At 37.6% G+C, this 21,889-nt stretch overlaps 1 pseudogene; it reads right to left on the reverse strand.

Annotated features, from left to right (window-relative positions):
• Positions 1-6,313: 6,313 nt before the first annotated feature.
• LOC128593146 (spliceosome-associated protein CWC15 homolog) lies at positions 6,314-6,975 on the reverse strand (annotated as a pseudogene).
• Between the last annotated feature and the right edge of the window lie 14,914 nt (positions 6,976-21,889).

Raw genomic sequence — 21,889 nt, forward strand, 5'->3', positions numbered from 1 at the left:
CCGTAGTGTACTTTCGTGTTGATCGATTAGTTCCAGTTTGGTATTGAGCTCATGTGTTTATTTCTCCATTCTTGTGATGTTTCACTTAGAAGAATGAAACCATTCTTCTAAGGAGTGCCATGCAGGTTATCACAAAAGATACTAGATCACCATCTTTTCATAGTTGAATTGTACTCCATAGTATCCATATACCACATTTCTGTAACCCATTCATGTACTGGCAGGCACTTGCTTGTTTCCCTGTCTTTGTGAATTGTGCTGCTATAAACATTGGAGTGCAGGTGTCCTTTTAAGAAAATGAGCTTTCTTCTTTGAGGTATATACCTAGCAGAGGGATCTGTGGGTCAAAGGCTGGGTCTACTTTAAGTTCTTTGAGGTATCTGCATAAACTTTCCCTAGAGGTTGTACTAGCTTGCAATTCCACCAACAATGCATAAGGATTCCTTTCTCTCTACATCCACACCAGCATCTGTTCTTTGGGGACTTTTTAATTTGAGCCATTCTCACTGGAGTTAGTAGATCTATCATTGTGGTTTTGATTTGCATTTTCTTGTCTTTTTTTTTTTTTTAAGACAGAGCCCCAAGCTGTCACCCTGGGTAGAGTGCCGTAGCATCACAGCTCACAGCAACCTACAACTCCTGGGCTTAGCTGATTCTCCTGCCTCAGCCCCTGAGTAGCTGGGACTACAGGCACCCGCCACAATGCCCAGCTATTTTTTTGTTGCAGTTTGGCCCAGGCCGGGTTTGAACCCACCACCCTCGGTATATGGGGCCAGTGCCCTACTCACTGAGCCACAGGTGCACCTGATTTGCATTTTCTTAATAATTAGAAACATTGAACATTTTTTCTTTAGTTTGTTGGCCATTAGTGTGTCTTCATTTGAGAAGTTTCTGTTTGTCTTTTGCCCACTTTTTAATGGTGTCATGTGGTTGTTTCTTGCTGATTTTCTTGAGTTCTTTGTGGATTCTGCTTATCAATCCTTTATCAGATGTATAGCAGGTGAATATTTTCTCCCATTCTGTGGGCTATTTGCTCTTTGATTGTGTCCTCGGCTGTGCAGAAGCTTTTTACATAATATGCAAACTATCCATTTTAGGGAGCTAAGATATGTCTCAATATTTATGATACAAAATCTTAGAATAAAGGCCAGGGTGCACTGGCATATCTCCTATGATACATGAAAATGTTTATAGCATTAGTAATACAGAAGTGATTTTATTTTTACATGTCTGAGATGCTATACACATAAATGAACATGTCTCGTCCAATATATAATATTAATACTGGAAAAGAGCTGTCTAAATAATAGGAGTGATAATAAATCTCACCAAATATTTAAGGAAAAATCTTTTATAAATATTCTGAAGGCATTTATAATTATTAGTCAGAGTTCCTTAAGTTTAACTTTGAAATAGATGGTAAGGCTTAGGCTATGAATAACAGCTAAAATATTAAGACATTATTTCAGCCATTAGTTTAAGGGTGTTTCTATAATGTTTATTCACTTGATTATCACATTCTATCAATTGGGTTGAATTACAAGACAAAAGTTATTATCTTTTGAATCTTTCTTCCTAAATATGAGCAAACAGACAGAGGATTCTGGCCAAGTACAACAGTTTTATTCATTCACTCACCAATAAGTATGACATAAGTCATACTATATGGAATTCAGCCATTGTGCACCTTGCTTTTGTTAGAAAAAACTTTTTAAAAACTAGGATTCTTTTATATGTTAAGATAAGCTCACGCCTATCCCCAAAATGGAGATTACTGATCATTGTTTGCCTGTTTTTCTATTCTGGTCCATACTCTGGAACTGGCCGGGGGTAATTGGGGGAAGCTGGGAAGTAGTCAGCAGCTATGCATGCAAGCATCTAGCAAGAGCTGCCCTGGAATGGGGGAGAGAAGGGAAAAGGGGTCAAGGGGAATCTGGACGAACACAGGTGAGAGCAAAGCCAGATGCCAGAGCCAAGTCAATCTGAGTTCTAACAGTAATTGAAGGGGGTGGGGAAAGAGCAAGCAAGAGGAGTGCCAGGAGCCAAGGTTGTGAGCAAAAGCACAGGAAGAGAGAGATTCAAGGAGGGGCAGAGCAGTTACTGCAGTTGGGAATGAACTAGTGCCAAGGGGATTGTTCAAAGAGCAAGACCGCCTGTTCAGAATTCTGCCGGACATCTCATTTGGCTTCTGCTCTTGTTTATTCTTAATCTCCTCATCCTGGTATTTTTGATCCCAGGCCTTGAAGGCACAAAGAATGGCTTCTGACATTTTAACTTATAAACATTTTCTTTCTCTCCAAGAAAAAAGAGCAAAGGTCTTAACATTTCAAAATCCAAAGGTAAAAGCATGCAACTGAGATTTTTTTTTAGTAATGAAGGATTCTTTACTGGAAGAAAGAAGCCTTTTTTCTCTACATAAATCAAATTCCATCCTAAATTACACACACACACACACACACATACACACTCATCCTCCAGAAGACAGTAGACAAATGTTATCAGTTATTCTGTATACTCTATTTTACCTCACTCCTTAATTCATCTCCTACTAGTAAGAATGACTAGATGTATTCAAGTCAACTTTTTACTGTTTTGTTTATTTTTGAAAAAGATTATGGTGCATTAGAAAAGAACATAATAATTCTACTTAACTAATGGTCATATTTTGTATTAATATCACCTTGGCTAAATAAAGTTTCAGATTTGTTTTCAAGAAGAAACTTAGTCTAAGAATTCTTTCATGGCCATGATAGGCTTCATGGAGCATTTCCATGGGTAACAAGGAAACAGCTTCCATGTGAGGCTGGCAAACATAAGCCATGATGATAGCCTTCTTCATGAAGCATCTGTTCTGTAGTAGCATCATACTGTACTTGAATTCTTGTTTTAATCTTCATAACAGTATCCTGACAATTAAAATCCTACCATTTAGGTGTTACTACTAGTGTGATTAGAATGGAAATAGAGACTCAGGAAAGTTTGAAAGATTAACAAAGTAAAAAGTCCTAGAACTCATAAGTGATTATAGCAAAGTTGCAGAACACAGAGTAACATACAAAAGTCAATTATAATACTTTCCTATATAGCAGCAATGAACAGGTGGAATTTGAAGTTAAAAACACAATACTATTTTCATCAGTACTGCCCAAAATTAAGTACGTAGGATAAGCTAACAAAATATGTACATGATCTGTATGAGAAAAACTATAAAACTGATGGAAAAAATCATATAGCTACAGTTATGATAGAAAACAGCATGAAGATTCCTCCCCAAATTAAAAATAGAATGAACATATAATCCAGCAATAATACTGCAGGGTATTTATCCAGAGGAAAGAAAAGTAGCATGTCAAAGAGATATCTACACTCCCATGTATATAGCAGTACTATTCATAATAGCCAAGATATGTCATCAACGTAAGTGTCCATCAGTGGACGAATGGATAAAGATGATGTGATATACATATATACACATACACCTACACACACAATGTGATGCTGTACAGCCATAAAAGAGAATACAATCTTGTCATTTGTAGCAGTATAGATTAAGCTGGAGGACTTTAATTGAGTGATATGAGCCAGGCACAGAAAGTTGGAATCCAAAAAAGTTGATCTCATAGATGTACAGAGTAGAATAGTGGCTACTAGAGGCTGGGTATGGGAGAGACAAGGAGAGGGGGAGAGATTGAGCAATGGGTACAAAATATAATAAGAGATGGGGAATAAGCTGTGGTGTTCTATTGCAGAGAAGGGTGACCATAGTTAACAATATTATATATTTCAAAATAACTAGAAGAGAGGATAGGGAGCTCTCCCCACAAGAAAATGACGAGTGTCTGAGGTAACAGATCTGTTAAGGTAATGATCTGATTTGATCATTACCAATGTATTGAAACATCACAGCGTACCTCACAGATATAGGCAATTATTACATGTCAATTAAACTTTAAAAAAGACTCAGATTAATCAAGACAGTGTGATATTGGTGAAAGGATAGTTAGTTAAGTCAATGGACAAGAACGGAGAACCAAAAAATAGATCCACATAAATGTAACCAACTGACCTTTGGCAAAGGAGTATTTTTCACAAATAATGCTGGTGCAACTGGATATCCATGTGCAAAAAAATAAATTTAAGCACAGACCTCATACTCTTCCCAGAAACTAACTCAAAATGGGTTTGAGTAAGATGCAAAACTATCAAACTCCTAGAAGATAACACAGATGCAAATCTAAATGTCTTTGGGTTTGGCAATGACTTTCTCAATACCATTCTAGAGGCACAATTTGTGAAAGAACTGATAAGTTGAACTTCATTAAAATTAAAAATTTTGGCTCTGAAAAAGACACTGCCAGTAGAACAAAAGGATAAGCCACAAACTAGAAGAAAATATATACAAGACATATTGGTAAAGGACTGATATCCAATATATACAAAGAACTCTTCAAACTCAACAATAAGAAAAAACTGATTAAAAAATGGACCAAAGACCTTAACAGACATCTCATCAAAGAAGATTCATAGATGGCAAATATGAGTATGCAAATAGGCTCCACATCACATGTCATCAGGAAAATGCAAATTAAAGAACAATGAGATAACAACACATCTATCAGAAGGCCCAAAATCCAGAACATTGCCAACACCAAATGCTGGTCCCTGCTCGTGGGAATGTAAAATGCTACAGACATTTTTAAAGACAATTTTTTGTCTATTTTTTACAAAATAATCCTACTATATGATCTTAGCAATCATGCCCCCTGGTATTTACTTAAAGAAGCTAAAAACTTATGTCCACACAAAACCCCACACACAGGTGTTTAAAGCAGCTTTTTGCATAATTACCAAAATTTGGGAGCAACCAAGATGCCCTTCAGTAAGTAAATGGATAAACAAACTGTGGTCTATACAGAAAATTAAATATTACTCAACATTCAAAAGAGATGAGCTATCAAAGTTCTGAAGAGACACAGAGGAACATTAAATGCATATTACCAAGTGAAAGAGGCATCCGAAAAGGCCATGTACGGCATATGATTCCACCTACACAACATTCTGTAAAAGGCAAAACTATGGCAACAGTAAAAAGATAAGTGGTTGCCAGGGGTTAAGAGAGAGGAGGAATAAGATAAGCAGAGCCCATAGGACTTTTTGGGACAGTGAAAATACTTTGTATGGTACTATAATGGTGGACACAGGCTATTTTACATTTTTCCGGACCAATAGAATGTACAAGACCAAGAGTGAACCCTAATGTAAACTACCGTGTTTCCCTGAAAATAAAACATCCTCCGAAAATAAGACCTACTTACAGGTTTCCTTCTGGGTAAGATATAAGGCATCTCCCCGAAAATAAGGCCCCCCCAGGCTCTGTCTCAGAATGAAAATTAATTTACGTAAACTAGTTGCTAGGGCTGCCCCAACTGGCCTCTAGCAACCAGTGACGTTACAGCGGAGTCCTGACGTCACTGCTGCGTGGAGGCTGAGTGGAGGTCGGAGGGAGCGGTGAGCGCTGGGCAGGAGAGAGGAGGAGACTTTCGCAGACGCGTGTAGAAGAACAGGAGGATCAGAGCAGATGGGACGCTGGGAAGGTGGTGAGTGCTGGTCTGTCTCTGGTGACACTGCCTGATGCTCGGGCCACCCTCATGATGACTGAAGGTAGGATTCACAGTTTGTCTGGTTTGTGTTGACAGCTACCATACTACCCATACCGTATACAGGTAATAAATTTCCTTTATTTTCATTTAACAATAAATGTGTACTGTATTCTTCTTTATGGAAAAATAAGACATCCCCTGAAAATAAGACCTAGTGCATTTTGGGAGCAAAAATTAATATAAGACCCTGTCTTATTTTTGGGGAAACAGGGTATGAACTTTGGGTGATAATGATGTGTCAGGGTAGGTTCATCAATCGTAAGGCATGTACTGCCCTGGTGGGGGATGTTGATAATGGGAGAAGCTAATACATCTTGGGGGATGGGGGCATATGGAAAAAATCTCTGAACCTTTTGCTCACAATTGCTGTGACCCAAAAATTTCTCTAAAATAATAATTTATTTTAGTTATTCAGATTACAAATATTTATTACAAGTAGATTCCCTTTTCCCATGGTAAAAAGAAAATATAGGACATTCAGAGAATGGAGACCAGATTAAACCTATTCCAAAGTCCATTATCAAATAAGGTATCTCTAAAGAAAAAGATATTTTCAAACTTAAAATTAGGAAAGCCTATACACAATTTAGACAAGGGAAATGAAAAAATGATCCTTCGTATTTATAGTCTTTAATTAGGCACATAAAACTGTACTACTTCATATATTTCTCCATGAACTTTTTGTGAAATTCGGGTCACTGTGTATCATTTATAAATCTTTGTCTTTCTCCTGATCATCTACACCTTTAGCACAGTTCTTGAAGACAACGTCATCATCCCACCTTCCTTTAACTTTGAAGTTGGCCTGAGGCTGGGATGGGCCCGTGAGATTTAAGAGAGGATTTGCACTCAGAACGTTCTGCATTCCAACCCTTTCTTCAGCTTTTTGCTCTCATTCCTTCTTGGCCTACTCTTCAGCTCTTTCTTTTTAAATTTTTTTTCCAGTTTTGCAAGAAGAGCTGCAGTATCATCATCATCACTTTCTTCTTCAAAATCTTCCTCTACCTCGTCTGTTAGAGGGTCATCTGCATCAAGGTTGGCGGCAGGAATCTGGTCTGAGGCTTTCTGAACACTGAAGAGGAGCGTGTGTGTTCTCAGGTTGGAGGATCCCTACTTTTCTCTCTCTCGCAGCAGCCCTCTCTCTTTCTTCCAACTCTCTCCTGCAGACACCGTTGCAAACCGTTTGCCTGTATTTTATCTCTGTATGAGAGAGCAGGTCTCTGCTTGAACACTGCTTTCAGAGTCGGCTCAAATCGCCTTCTGTTCTTCTTCCTCCTCCTGCAGGTTCAAAAGTTGGCGTGGCTGCTGTTGGCATCTTTTATGTTTAGCCAAGGTCCAAGGCTCATTAATTTTTTTTTTTTAAAGTTTAGCAATGGTGGCAATGCTCGAGAGTTTGGTGAAATTAGAAGTTAAACCAAGCTGTGCCTCCAAAATTATGATGTTCGCCTTGGGCAAGTTTTATATATGTACTCTGAGCTTCAGTTTCTCCAACAGCCAAGAAAAACAGAACTACATACACTATTACTAATCTAACACATATCCTGGAACATAAATGCAGATTGTCCAGAGATAGGGTCTTGAAGATGAAAAAGATATCAGACTGCTGCTTCAAGGAGTAGGGAGAATAGTGTACTCCAACCAGCTTTTAGATGGGGCACTCCCTCCTTAAGGGGCATTAAGAAGGAACAGTTAAGAGCACAAAACCTTCATTTCCTCATCAGTAAAGCAAGGAGGGGGGTAGCTAGCTCATAGGGCTGTTGTGAGGAACTAATGAAATGATATACAGGAAGAATTAAGCTCATGGCTTGCAAATACTAATAACTCAAAATGTGTTAAAAGTTACTGAAATCAGTGTTACTATCATGGAAAAGTGCTAGATCTCTTCTGGGTTACAATGATCAGAGTCAATAATGTTGTGAAGGAAATAGTAATAACCAAGATACTTCATTTATAGTGTTAATTTCATTGTGTAAACCCCCATGAATCTCATTTTCTCAGATGAAAAATGGGAAGACATACTGGTTCTCCCAGTTATAAAGAGTTGTGCAGCACAAATGAAATAAGGGCTATGAAAATAGCTTTTAAAGATGGAAGTAAGAGTCCTAGGTAATTAGAAGTTGCTCCTTAGAATTAACGGTTTCAGATCTAATTGCCAGGAAAGTTTTACTCTGTAGGGTCTACCTTCTAAGTAGAGGCCACATCAGATTGATGGTGATTCGCACAGACCTGTGCCCAAGTTCATGATCAGCCAAATTTATGAGCATCAGCTCGTTTGTTTAATGGAGGAGGGATCTCTTCAGCCTTAGCATGGAACTCAAGGATGCCTTGGCTTGCTCTCATTACTTTTTTATTTATTTATTTTTTTGTAGAGACAGAGTTTCACTTTATTGCCCTCGGTAGAGTGCCATGGCATCATACAGCTAACAGCAACCTCCAACTCCTGGGCTTAAGCAATGCTCTTGCCTCAGCCTCCCAAGTAGCTGGGACTACAGGCGCCCGCCACAATGCCCGGCTATTTTTTGGTTGCAGTTCAGCCGGGGCCAGGTTTGAACCCACCACCCTCGGTATATGGGGCCGGCGCCTTACCAACTGAGCCACAGGTGCCACCCTTGCTCTCATTACTTTTAACCATTTTTGAACTGTGAGTATCACAGAAAGCCCAAGAGCCCACCTCTTTGTTATATCCATAATTCAGGCCACATGAAATTTCCTCTAATAGGAGCTGAAAACCAAAGAATCTCAGAGTGATTTTTCATCTAGCAAAGATTTTTTTTAAATATTAAAACAAGTTTAATAGGAATAATAGGTAAATGAATTGGCTGTAATGTATTAAGAATGAATCTAGACTTAATGTTTATAATTTAAACTAAGTCAACTTTGTATTTGGGGTATAAAGTAAAGATACAGGGCGGCGCCTGTGGCTCAGTGAGCAGGGCACCGGCCCCATATGCCGAGGGTGGCGGGTTCAAACCCGACCCTGGCCAAACTGCAACAAAAAAATAGCCGGGCGTTGTGGCGGGTGCCTGTAGTCCTAGCTGCTTGGGAGGCTGAGGCAGGAGAATTGCCTAAGCCCAGGAGTTGGAGGTTGCTGTGAACTGTGTGACGCCACGGCACTCTACCGAGGGCAATAAAGTGAAACTCTGTCTCTACAAAAAAAATTAAAAAAAAAAAGAATCTTTAAAGTAAAGATACAAAGTGAAAATATAAAACAATGCATGAAATACATTTCTGATGTGGCTCGTGCTGCACACCTCTGTCTGTAAGTCAAGTAATTGCTAAATCGAATGAGCTGTTGTTCAGGATTGTGAGGTCACAAAGTGCAGGACCAGAACATGTGGAATGTGCACATTTAATAGTGAGAATTCATGGTTTGAATGAGTAAGAAAAAGTGGAATATTTTGATATCTCCATTAAACATTCAAAAGATCATACTTCCACTCAGATTATTTATTCTTATGATGATACTTTTTATAAAGTACAAGTAACTTTAAAAAAATGTAAGTTGTTCCTAAGGGCATAACATTTAAAAACAACATATGGTTCCTGTAGTCGAGAATAGGTTCCTTACATCAGCCGAAGACATTCACAGACAGATGAGACGGAGGAAATAGTACCGTAGGGAAGAGGGGAAAAATGTCACATCTCTTCCTTCTGCTCTTCCTCCTCTTCGCTTGGTTGAAAAAGGCTTTCATTTTATACCCAATTCTAGTAAAAGTAAAAACAGATATTGTTAGTCTCATTGTGCAACGCCTTTTAACCCACTCACCTTTTGTTCAGTTATTATTTTTGATGTAAATGTTGTTAACGTAGCAGAGCACTTGATAGCATCAACTGTGGTAAATATGACATCCATTCATTCCATGAGCCTTCTCTGCCCAGCACTGTGGACTCACCTTCATGGCACCTACGTGGCAGTGCCTTTAATCTGTTTGCTGTTGTACTTGCAGTCTAGTTTTAGGGGAGAGGCTGGATGGCACTTGGCTCTGTTTTTACTCTTGCATGCTCTAGTCTTTTTAGTACACAAAACAATTAGAAGATCATAACACTTGCTGAAAATCCTTCAGCAGTTTCCCATGTCAGTAGAATGTCTTATTCAGGGCTGAGTCACGGTGTCTTCACCTCCCCACCCTCCATATCCTCTGCAGCTTTCTGTCAGGTTTCCACAGCTGCCTGGCTTCTTCCTACCTTGGACTTCCACGTCTGTCCTCTGGGGCATTCTCATACACACATGCGCACCACAGCCATTGCCTTCCTGTTTTCAGGTTCCAGCTGGAAAGATTTTTCCTGAGACTCTCCTATAAAATAGGTCACTTTCCAGGCTTTCTCTTGTTTCCTTCATCAGACTTACTTCAATTGGTAATCGTATCATTTACTTTTCACTTTTTATGTATTTCTCTTACTAAATTACACATTCCAAGAGGTCAGTGATAATCAGCTGTAGTACAATATATTGACCTAATAGACGTTTGGTAAATTTTGTTGAATGAATGACTATGAAGTAAATAAGCAATTAGGAAATAATTTTAAAGTAGTATTTACACAAGCTTATGATAGTACTAGTTCTAATTCTAGATATAGATTCTAGGAAAGACTTGACCAGAATAAAATACAATCTGAAGGAAGACATTTCAGGAGAAGGGAAATACTCAGGCTTGGTGGGTCAGATGTTCCCAGGACAATTTTCTTTACTGAGTTCCACCAGATGAAAGGGATGAAAGGATTGTGATCACCATCCTACCTCCTCTGAATGTACAAAGGACAGGGTGTCCAGGGCCGCACCTATGGCTCAAAGGAGTAGGGCGCCGGCCCCATATGCCAGAGGTGGTGGGTTCAAACCCAGCCCTGGCCAAAAACTGCAAAACAAACAAAAAACACAAAGGATAAGATGTCCAACAACTCTCCCCTAAAGTGGCCAGCACATAAAGAATACTTGTAAATATTTTGTAAAATTTTATAGTAAGTGTTTTGTAAACAAAGCTAAATTTACCTACAATTTCCCCTTTTCCCTATCTATGGCGACTTTGGGGGCAACTTTTGGGACATCCTATATAGCAGTGGCCACTAAGCAGGGAGCTTCAGGTAGGAAAGCTTATCTTATAGGAGCAGAATATTGAAACTTTCTGTGAGTATTGAAGGTAAAATCTAAAACCCAGTTTTCTTTTCATTTCTTCCTGCCTTATTTGCTCCTATGAACATGAAGTCTAGCGAATCACAGACAATTCAGACATTTATCTGTTTATCTATGGCCTTTCTCATACTTACTGTGTCTTCTTTGTTTAAGTGGTTTTCAGATATTGGTAAGAGGGCTTCTTATATATAACCAGCAAGGGGGAGATGATGTTTTTGTTCCTAAATTGTGTATGTTCTTTTTAAACTATTAGAACTGTATTTATTTCCATCAATGAAATCACCTGCTTTAAAATCTCAGTGTCAAAAAACAATGTAACCTAAACATCTGTATTCTCATATTAATCTGAAATATAAAAAAACTCAGGGAAAGAATAAAATCTAAAATTCTCCAATATCTTTTCATACATTTATCCTTTATGATAATATGTGCAGAAAATATGATTATTCACGCATTTATTTAATAAATATTGGTAGAGAATAGAGAACCAAGAGATGAATCCAGCTACTTACCGTTATTTGATCTTTGACAAGCCAATTAAAAACATTCAGTGGGGGAAAAGATTCCCTATTTAACAAATGGTGCTGGATGAACTGGCTGGCAATCTGTAGAAGACTGAAACTGGACCCACATCTTTCACCATTAACTAAGATAGACTCTCGCTGGATTAAAGATTTAAACTTAAGACATAAAACTATAAAAATACTAGAAGAGAGTGCAGGGAAAACCCTTGAAGAAATCGTTCTGGCTGAGTATTTTATGCGGAGGACCCCTCGGGCAATTGAAGCAGCTTCAAAAATACACTACTGGGACCTGATCAAACTAAAAAGCTTCTGCACAGCCAAGAACACAGTAAGTAAAGCAAGCAAACAGCCCTCAGAATGGGAGAAGATATTTTCAGGTTATGTCTCCAACAAAGGTTTAATAACCAGAATCCACAGAGAACTCAAATGTATAAGCAAGAAAAGAACAAGTGATCCCATCGCAGGCTGGGCAAGGGATTTGAAGAGAAACTTCTCTGAAGAAGACAGGCACACAGCCTACAGACATATCAAAAAATGCTCATCATCTTTAATCATCAGAGAAATGCAAATCAAAACTACTTTGAGATATCATCTAACTCCAGTAAGATTAGTCCATATCACAAAATCCCAAGACCAGAGATGTTGGTGTGGATGTGGAGAAAAGGGAACACTTCTACATTGCTGGTGGGAATCCAAATTTATACATTCCTTTTGGAAAGATGTTTGGAGAACACTTAGAGATCTAAAAATAGATCTGCCATTCAATTCTATAATTCCTCTACTAGGCATATACCCAGAAGACCAAAAGTCACATCACAACAAAGATATTTATACCAGAATGTTTATTGCAGCCCAATTCATAATTGCTAAGTCATGGAAAAAGCCCAAGTGCCCATCGATCCACGAATGGATTAATCAATTGTGGTATATGTACACCATGGACTATTATGCAGCCTTAAAGAAAGATGGAGACTTTACCTCTTTCATGTTTACATGGATGGAGCTGGAACAATATTCTTCTTAGTAAAGTATCTCAAGAATGGAAGAAAAAGTATCCAATGTACTCAGCCCTACTATGAGACTAATTTATGGCTTTCATATGAAAGCTATAACCCAGTTATAACCTAAAAATAGGGGGAAGGGGGAAAGGGAGGGGAGGGAGGGGGGAAATGGGCGGAGGGAGGGTGATTGGTGGGATTACGCCTGTGGTGCATCTTACAAGGGTATATGTGAAACTTAGTAAATGTAGAATGTAAATATCTTAATACAATAACTAAGAATATACCAGGAAGGCTATGTTAACCATTGTGATGAAAATGTGTCAAACAGTCTATAAAACCAGTGTATGGTGCCCATGTACACAGCTATGATTTAATAATAAAAAATAATAATAAAATTGAAAAAAAAAAGAAAAAATACTTTGCATAATCTCTTCATGACTTTACATTTAGTTATTTCCAAGCCAAGGTAGCTAACTCCTAATTTTGAAAGAATTGTAAACATGAATTTATTATCTGCCCTTTGGAGAACTTCTTGATAAAAAATCGGTTGTTTTACTGTATTTAAATCTCATTTTTACAGTGTTTAGAAGTTCAAATAACAGCTTTCTCCAAGGATTTGAGGTTTGGCACCCTTCTTAGGAGATATTGATTTACCTTCTGTTTTAACCAGTTTCCATGTAAGGGATTTGGGGGCTCATTCTCGTCGCAAACCTAATCATTACCTAGGCATAATACTAGATCACATGATTGGTGGGGAAAATATCCTTCGTTCATTTAACAAATATTAAGAATCTGCTGTGTGCCAACTATTATGTTAGGTGTTGAAGGGTCAGGATTAACTAAGAAGGGAAAACAGACATGGAACTATAATTTCAATGAAGTACTAGCTAGAAGCTAGTCTCAAAGCTCTGCTTGAGGTGAGTCAGGGAGTTTCCTAGAGAAGACACTTAAGCTTGGGTTAGAAGTAAAATTAAAAATTTCATTGGTGAAGTAGAATTGGAGAATGGGTTGGAAAAAATAGTGAGGATTGGGCATTCTAAGCAAAGGAAACAATACAATAAAAATTCAAGGGCATGAAATAATGTACTGGACATTGCTCAGCTTAGGTGAAGTACAAAGTGTAAGAGGTAGAGCAATTATTTAGGCAATGAGTATTTATGAGTGATTTCCAAGTGCCAAGCACCCTGCTCACCTTTGGGGATTCCAGAACTGAAGACAACAGACCCTCAATGAGATTACAGTTCAGCCCAGAAGGCAGATAATAAACAAACGATTTCAAGTGTCTTATATGCTTCAAAGAAGCATTACTAAGTCTGGAAGGGTAGTAACTCTGAAATACCAACAAATGTTCTTCCTCTGCCTTGTGTTTGCCCACCTTTGCCTTTCTTCATAAGTGCCTCTTTTTTCCTTTCTCCATTCCGAAACCCAACTCAAGTGGCTAGACTTACTGCCTTAGAGGAACACTTTGAAAGTATGAACAAAACTCATGATCTCTCAGTCTTTTCCTGGCTTTGCCATCATTGGTACAATCATGGAAAGCATGGAAGTGAATGACTGGCCTAGAGAGAACAAAGGGTGTAGAGTGAAAAAAAGAGAGGACCCAGCATGGAGCTGTGAGGAGTGTGCAAAGGAACTTGAGAAAGAGCTGACCAAGAAATAGGGTAAAAATGGAGAGCGAGAGAGAGGGTAGGAAAATGAGGTGGAGACATAGGCAAGGCCCAGATCATGAAGGACTAATGCGAGAGTTCTTCAAAATGGCCCTTCACCTACAACACTTCCTTAGTCTCTCTCTGTGCCAGACAAGTCTATTACTTTTTCACTCCTCTATGGAGACTTCAAAAAGTCCCATATTTCCTCTGTTGCACACCCACAGCCTTGGGAAAACCCTTCTCTTGCCTATCACAAATATGGCTAATATGACTTACTCAGTAAGCTTTACTTTAGACAATGTAGAGTTACTGAAAGGGTTTTTACCACCTACACTTATTTTTCTCACCATTAAAAAAATGTTTTTGTGGGCGGCGCCTGTGGCTCATGGAGTAGGGCGCCAGTCCCATATGCCGGAGGTGGCGGGTTCAAACCCAGCCCCGGCCAAAAAACAAAACAAAACAAAAAAAAAAAATTTTTTTTTGTTAGTTTTATTGTGGTATAATTTAATCAAGTTTAAGTACATACCTCACTGAGTTTGGACAATTGGAGATAGAGCATAACCACCAACGCAATCATGATATAGAAGTTTCTATGACCATGCTTTCTTTGCAGTTATTAATAATTCCTTCCCTCCACCCCCCAGAAAAACATTGATCACTTGCTAACACTATAGCTTTGCTTTTTATAGCATTTTATATAATGAAATAATACAATATGTGGTCTTTCGTGTGTGGCTTCTTTCACTACCTATATTGTTTTCCAGAATCAATGTTGTTGTGTATATCTGTAGTTTATTCCTCTTTATAGTAATAGCTTATTAGTAATCCATAAAATGTACATACCTCAGTCTGTTTACTCACTCATAGGTTGACAGTATGAGAAGACTTCAAAAAGCTTGTCAAGAAGTAGAATTAAATTACAAACATGAAAAATGTAAACTTCTATTTCTCAACATAAACTCCGTTAAGTTCAAGTTACTTTTATGAGTGATTATATTACACATTTAGTCCCTCCCTAAAGAAATGAGGGTCCTGAGAATTTAATCATATCAATAAAGTCTCTGTACTTTATTAACTGAAGAAAAAATGAGTGTCCTTTAAAGAGCCTTTAAGATTAAGAAAGAAAAATTAAGTACAGAAGCCAAATCAGGACTATAGGGAGGATGCCCAATGATTTCCCATTAAAACTCTCAGAAAATTATCCTTGTTTAATGAGAGAAATGAGTAGGAGAAGTGTCCTCATGGAGAACTCTCTGGTGAAGTTCCTGGCCATTTTTCTGCTAAAACTTTGGCTAACTTTCCAGAACACTCTAATAATAAGCAGATATTATTATGCTTTCGTCCTTTAAGAGCTCAACAAGCAAAATGCCTTGAGCATCCCAAAAACCAGTCACTGTGACCTTTGCTCTTGACTAGTCTGCTTTTACTTTGACGGGACCACTTTCCCCTCTTAGTAGCCATTGCTTTGATTGGGCTTTGTTGTCAGGATGGTACTGGTAAGGCCATGTTTCATCTCCTGTTGCAATTCTTCAAAGGAATGCCTCAGGATCCTGATATTGAAAGTTCTGCTATGTGTAGCTTATCTAGGTGCAAATGTTTTGGCATCCATCAAGTGGAAAGTTTGCTCAACTTTAATCTTTCAGTTGGAACTGTGTAAACTAAGCCAACTGAGACGTCTGTGGTGTTGGCTATTGTTTGTGCTGTTCATCAGTCCTCTTCAGTTAGGACATTAATGAGATTACTTTTTTCCTTGCAAATTTGCATGGAAGGTCTGTTGTTGTGATCTTTATTTTCTCATCCCTTCTTGAAACAAGTTATCCATTTATAAAGTCCTGATTTCTTTGGGCCATACTTTTCATAAAGCATCAATGATTTCACCATTCTTTTACTCAAGCTTCACCATAAATTTGATGTTTGTTCTTGCTTCAACTTTATAAAAATTCATGTTGCTCTGATAGGGACTCTTTTCACACTTGAATTTTACCCTCCTTAGTGCCTCAACTAGATCTTGTTCATATGTTATAACACATTTGTGCAAATTTCTTTTGGTGGAAAAAATTTGAAATCCATACCTAGTTTTTTTTAAATACCGATTTTCCAAGAACTTTTTGAAGACTCCTTATATTTCAATTGTTTCCAGCTTCAGGCTACCACAAATAATGCTTCTATAAACTTTCCTGTACAAGTCATTATGACAACATTTGTTTATTTCTCTTGGATAAATCCTAGGAGTGAAACTGGTGAGTCGTGGAAAGTGTATGTTTGTTTTATTTTTCCAGAAAGTATATAATTTTATTTTTGTACAAAAGGGATCATATTATATTAATTGTCCTATAATATTCTTTTTTCATAATTCTGTATATGTTTAACATTATAAGAAAATGCAAATTGTTTTCCAGAGTGGCAATCCTTCTTTATATTCTCTCCAGCAATGTATAAGAATTTCAGTTGGTCAACATTTTCAGCAGGGCTTGTCTGTCTTTAATTGGAGATATTCTAGTGGATGTGTATTTCACTGTTGTTTTAATTTCCATTTCCCTAATGACTAATGATGTGGAATATTTTTTCATGTACTCATTTGCCACCTGTATCTCTTCTCTCTGGTGAAGCATTTGTTCAATTTCTTTGCTCAGTCTATTAAATAGTTTTTTGTCATCTTATTATGACTGGTAAGAGAGCTTTATATATTCTGGATATAAGTCCTTTATCAGACAATATGTTTTGCAAATACTTATTCTCAGTTGACTTCTTTACTTTTTATTCATTTAATAGTGTCATTTGAAGAGCAGTGTTTTTAATTCTGATGAAGTTCCACTTATCGTTTTTTCTTTTATAATTTGTATTCATTTTTGTATCCTAGTTAAGATATATTTATCAAACAAGGTCATTAAAAATTTGTCCTTGGTGTGGGTCACACTTTATGGGGGCAAGACATGATTGCAAGAGGGACTTTACCTAACAATTGCAATCAGTGTAACCTGGCTTATTGTACCCTCATGAATCCCCAACAATAAAAAAAAAAAAAAAAATTTGTCCTGTGTTTTCATCTAGACATTTTATGATTTTGGCTCTTATGAAAGGGTCTGTGAACAAAATTTTGAAGAAAGAGTGAAGAAAGGAACTTAATATTAATTTAATTAATTTTCAATGTAATTTTCAAGGTAATCCAATGGGGGAAATGATAATCATTACATAAATGGTACTATAACAATAGGATATTCATTTAAGAATGACTTTTGACAATTATCTCATATCATATACAAAAATTAAGTCTCTTTCTTCATTCTTTGTTGTGTTCCATTAATCTCAACACCAATACAACTCTTTTTCTTTCTTTTTTAAAAATTTTATTTTTTAAGACAATAATTGTAGGAGTGGCATCTGTGGCTCAAAGGATTAGGGCACCAGTCCCATAGGCCGGAGGTGGCAGGTTCAAACCCAGCCCCAGCCAAAAAGAAAAAAAACTACAAAAAAAAAAAAGACAATAATTGTATTTATTTATGGGGTACAATGTGATGTTTTGGTATAAGTATACATTGTGGAATGATCAAATCAGGTTAATTAACATACCCCTTACCTCAAATATCTATCATTTCATTCTGGTGGGAATGTTTAAAATCCTCTCTTTTAGCTATTTTGAAATATACAACACATACTGTGATTTTTTTTCCTCCTCCCTAACCAAAACTTTGTGTTCTTTAACCAACATTGGGAGATTGGGAGATGTTGGTTAAAGAATACAAAGTTTTGGTTAGGGAGGAGGAAAAAAAAATCACAGTATGTGTTGTATATTTCAAAATAGCTAAAAGAGAGGATTTTAAACATCCAATATCCTGGTACTACTACTTCTAGTAACCACCATTTATTCTCTGCTTCTACAAGTTCAACAGTTTTAGATTCCACGTGTAAATGAAGTCATGTGGTATTTGTGTCTCTCTGCCAGGCTTATTTCACTTAATATAATGTCCTCAAGGTTCACGTATGTTGTTGTAAGTAACAGAATTTCCTGTTTTTTAAAAAGATGAATAGCATTCCATTGTGTGTATACTAAATTATAAAAATACATTCACCTGAATTTTTTTATTTTAAAGTATTAAGGGGGTACAAATGCCTTTGGTTACATGGATCATCTTTATAATGCTTGAGTCAGGGATGTAAGTGTGCCCGTCGCCCAGGTAGTGTTCATTGTACCCATTAGGTAGGTTTGGGATTATCGTCCTCCCTCCCATCCCCTCTAGTTGATTTAATTGAGTTTTTCCTTCCCTCTGTGACATGTGTGCTCATCACTTAGTTCCAATTTAATTGTGAGTACATGTGGTGTTTGTTTTCCCGTTCTTTAGATATTTCACTTAGGATAATGGTCTCCATTTCCATCCAAATTATTGCAAAAGGCATTAAGTCATCCTTCTTCTTCCTTGAGTGGTATTCCATGGTATACATATACCACATTTTGTTAATCTATTCATGAATTGATGAGCATTTGGGTCGATTCCACGTCTTTGCAATTGTGACTTGTGTAGCAGTAAACATGTGAATGTAGGTGTCCTTTTGACAAAATGACTTATTTTCCTTTGTGTAAATAGCCAGTAGTGTGACTGTTAGATCAAATGGCACGTCTACTTTCAGTTCTTTGAGGAGCCTCAACACTGTTCGTGATGGAGGTTATTCTGATTTTCAGTCCCACTAGCAGCGTAAGTGCTCCTTTCTCTCTGCATGTGCACCAGCATGTATTGTTTTTGAACTTTTTAATAAAAGACATTCTAACAGGGATAAGATGATATCTCATTGTGATTTTAATTTGCATTTCCCTGATGATTAGTGACGCTGAGCATTTTTTCATATGATTATTGGCCATCTCTCTATTTTCTTTTAAAAAGCTTCTTTTGAAAGCTTCATGTGTTTTGCCCACTTTTTAATGGGGTTGTTTGACTCTTTTCTTGCTAATTTGCTTGAGTTCTTGGTAGCTTCTGGTTATTAGCCCTTTATTGGATTATAGCTTGAGAGTATTTTCTCCCATTATGTAGGTTGTCTATTTGCTCTGTTGATTATTTCACTGGTTGTGCAGAAGCTATTTAACTTAATCAAGACCCATTTATGTATTTGTGTTGTAGCTGTTATTGCCATTGGGGTCTGCTTTATAAATGTTTGCTGAGGCTGATACCTAGAAAAAAGGATTTTTACAACATTTTCTTCTAGCATTCTTATGATTTCATGTCTTACATTTAAGTCTTTTATCCGTCTTGAATTCATTTTTGGTGAAGGATATAGATCCTATTACATTCTTCTGCATGTGGCTATTCAATATTTCCAGCACCATTTATTAAACAGAGAATCTTCTCCCCAATGTATATTATTGTCTGCTTTGTCAAAGACCAGTTAGCTGTATGTGGGTGCTTTTATATCTGGGTTTTCTGTTCTGTTCCATTGATCTTTATGTCTATTTTTGTGCCAATACCATGAGGTTTTATTTACTACAGCCTTGTAGTATAGTTTGATGTTTGGTAACGTGATGCCTCCAGATTTGTTCCTTTCGCTGAAGGTTGCCATGGCTATTCAGGCTCTTTTCTGGTTCCAAAAAAGAGCACAGAGGATGGCGCCGGCCCCATATACCGAGGGTGGCAGGTTCAAAGCCAGCTCCGGCCAAACTGCAACAAAAAAATAGCCGGGCGCTGTGGCGGGCACCTGTAGTCCCAGCTGCTTGGGAGGCTGAGGCAAGAGAATCGCATAAGCCCAAGAGTTAGAGGTTGCTGTGAGCCGTGTGACACCACGGCACTCTACCAAGGGCGGTACAGTGAGACTGTCTCTACCAAAAAAAAAAAAAAAAAAAGAGCACAGATTATTTTTTCTGGATCTGTGAAAGATGTTTTTGGTATTCTGGTGGAGATTGAACTGAATTTGGAAGTCACTTTGTGTATCCTGGATATTTTAACAATGTTGATTCTACCAATCCATGCATGATGTTTTTCCATTTGTTTGTGTCTCTGCAGTTTCTTTCCTCAGTCTTTCATAGCTCTCTTTGTAGAAAGCTTTCACCTCCTTGGTTAAGTATATTACTAGGTATTTTGCTTTCTTTGTAGGTATTGTGAATGGTATTGAGTCTTTTTTTTTTTTGAGACAGAACCTCAAGTTGTTGCCCTGGGTAGAGTGCTGTGGCATCACAGTTCACAGCAACCTTCAACTCCTGGGCTCAAGAGATTCTCTTGCTTCTGCCTCCCAAGTAGCTGGGACTACAGGCACCTGCCACAATGCCTGGCTAGTTATTGAGTCTTTGATTCGACTCTCAGCTTGACAGTTATTGGTGTATAGAAATGCTACTTATTTGTGTACATTAATTTTATAACCTGAGACTTTGCTGAATTGATTTATCAATTCCAGGAGTCTCTTGGTGGAATCTTTGGGGTTTTCTAGGTATAAAATCATATCATAACCAAAAAGTGATAATTGGAACTCTTCTTTCCTGATTTGAATGCCTTTAACTTTCTTTTTCTTGCCTGATCACTCTGGCAAAACTTCCAGCCCTATGTTGACTAAAAGTTGTGACAGTGGATATCCTTGTCCTGTTCCAGTTCTTAGTAGGAATGCTTTCAGCTATTCCCCATATGATGTTGGCTGGGGTTTGTCTTATGTGCCTTTATAATTTTGAGATATGTTCCTTCTATGTCTAGTTGCTGTCGGGTTTTTATCATGAAAGGGCACTAAATTTTGTCTAATGCTTTTTCTGACTCTATTGAGAGGATCATATAATCGTTGCTTTTGCTTCTGTTTATGTGGTGAATCACATTTATTGAGTCATGGATATTTAACCATCCTTGAATCCCTGGGATGAAGCCCACTTTGTCATGGTGGATTTTTTTTTTTTTTTCTGATGTGCTGTTGAATTCAGTTTGTTAGTATTTTCCTGAGGATTTTTCTCTTTGCATAGGTCAGGGTTTCTCCATGTATCATTTTTCATCTGCATGAAGAACTTCCTTTCTTGAAGCACAGGTGTGCTCATATTTTTATTCAGCTTTAAGGTAATTTGTCCCTCTCTTGGAGGCACTGTCCTTCTCAGGTGCCTCCTCAATGCCCATGTGTGAGGAGGTTGTTCCACAGTGGTTGTTCCTTTGTGGCTAAATGCAACACAAACTACTGCTTGCCCGTGTAAGCTTAAGAATGACCTCAGGCAATTCCTTCCATTCATTCAGAGATCAGTATTCAGCCTGAATGTGGAGAACCCTTGGGGGATAGCTGGCATGTTTTCTCTCACTTGAGATCTCTCGCTCTGAAGTTCTCAACTCTTCAGTATTTGCTTCATGACTTTTAACTGACTTCATCTCTCTGAACCCTGAGCTCTGTCTCTCCAACTGAGCAGGACATCTGGACTTTGCTTTAGCTTTCTCTGACTTTGCTGTGGCCTGGAAATTAAGATGAGGCATCAAAAGGCTCACTTACTGGCCTCCTTTCTCTCAGAGATTAGTGTCCAGTATTGCCTATTTTCTGAACGTCTAAACATCATTTTGTACAGTTTAAAACAAGAGGTTAAATATGCTCTCTTTTGTACAGTCAAGTCTAGAAGTAGATGTCACTCACTTAAAGAATTTAAGATAGAAAATGGTAAAATTTGTGGTTAAATAATTCTTATGGGCAAATAAAGTATTAATTGGATACAAGCGAAATTAAAGACTAAAGTCAAATTCGGATGCTAATTGCCTCAGTAACAGACAGCCAGAGCATAAATTCTTGCCAGTAGACACTGGCATGGATAAGAATTGACAGATAAATACTTATTTAGAGAAGTAGGATCTGGCAACTGATTGAATCTGAGAAAATCAAATGAGATAAGGAAATAAAAAATTTCAAACATCCATTTAAGCATCATTGAATAACCACTATGTGCCCACTCTATTAGGTTAACAGAGTACAAATATAAATAAGACATGGAACCTTG

The sequence above is a fragment of the Nycticebus coucang genome, chromosome 9 (genome assembly GCF_027406575.1).
Source record: "Nycticebus coucang isolate mNycCou1 chromosome 9, mNycCou1.pri, whole genome shotgun sequence".
In the NCBI taxonomy this organism is placed as follows: Eukaryota; Metazoa; Chordata; class Mammalia; order Primates; family Lorisidae; genus Nycticebus; species Nycticebus coucang.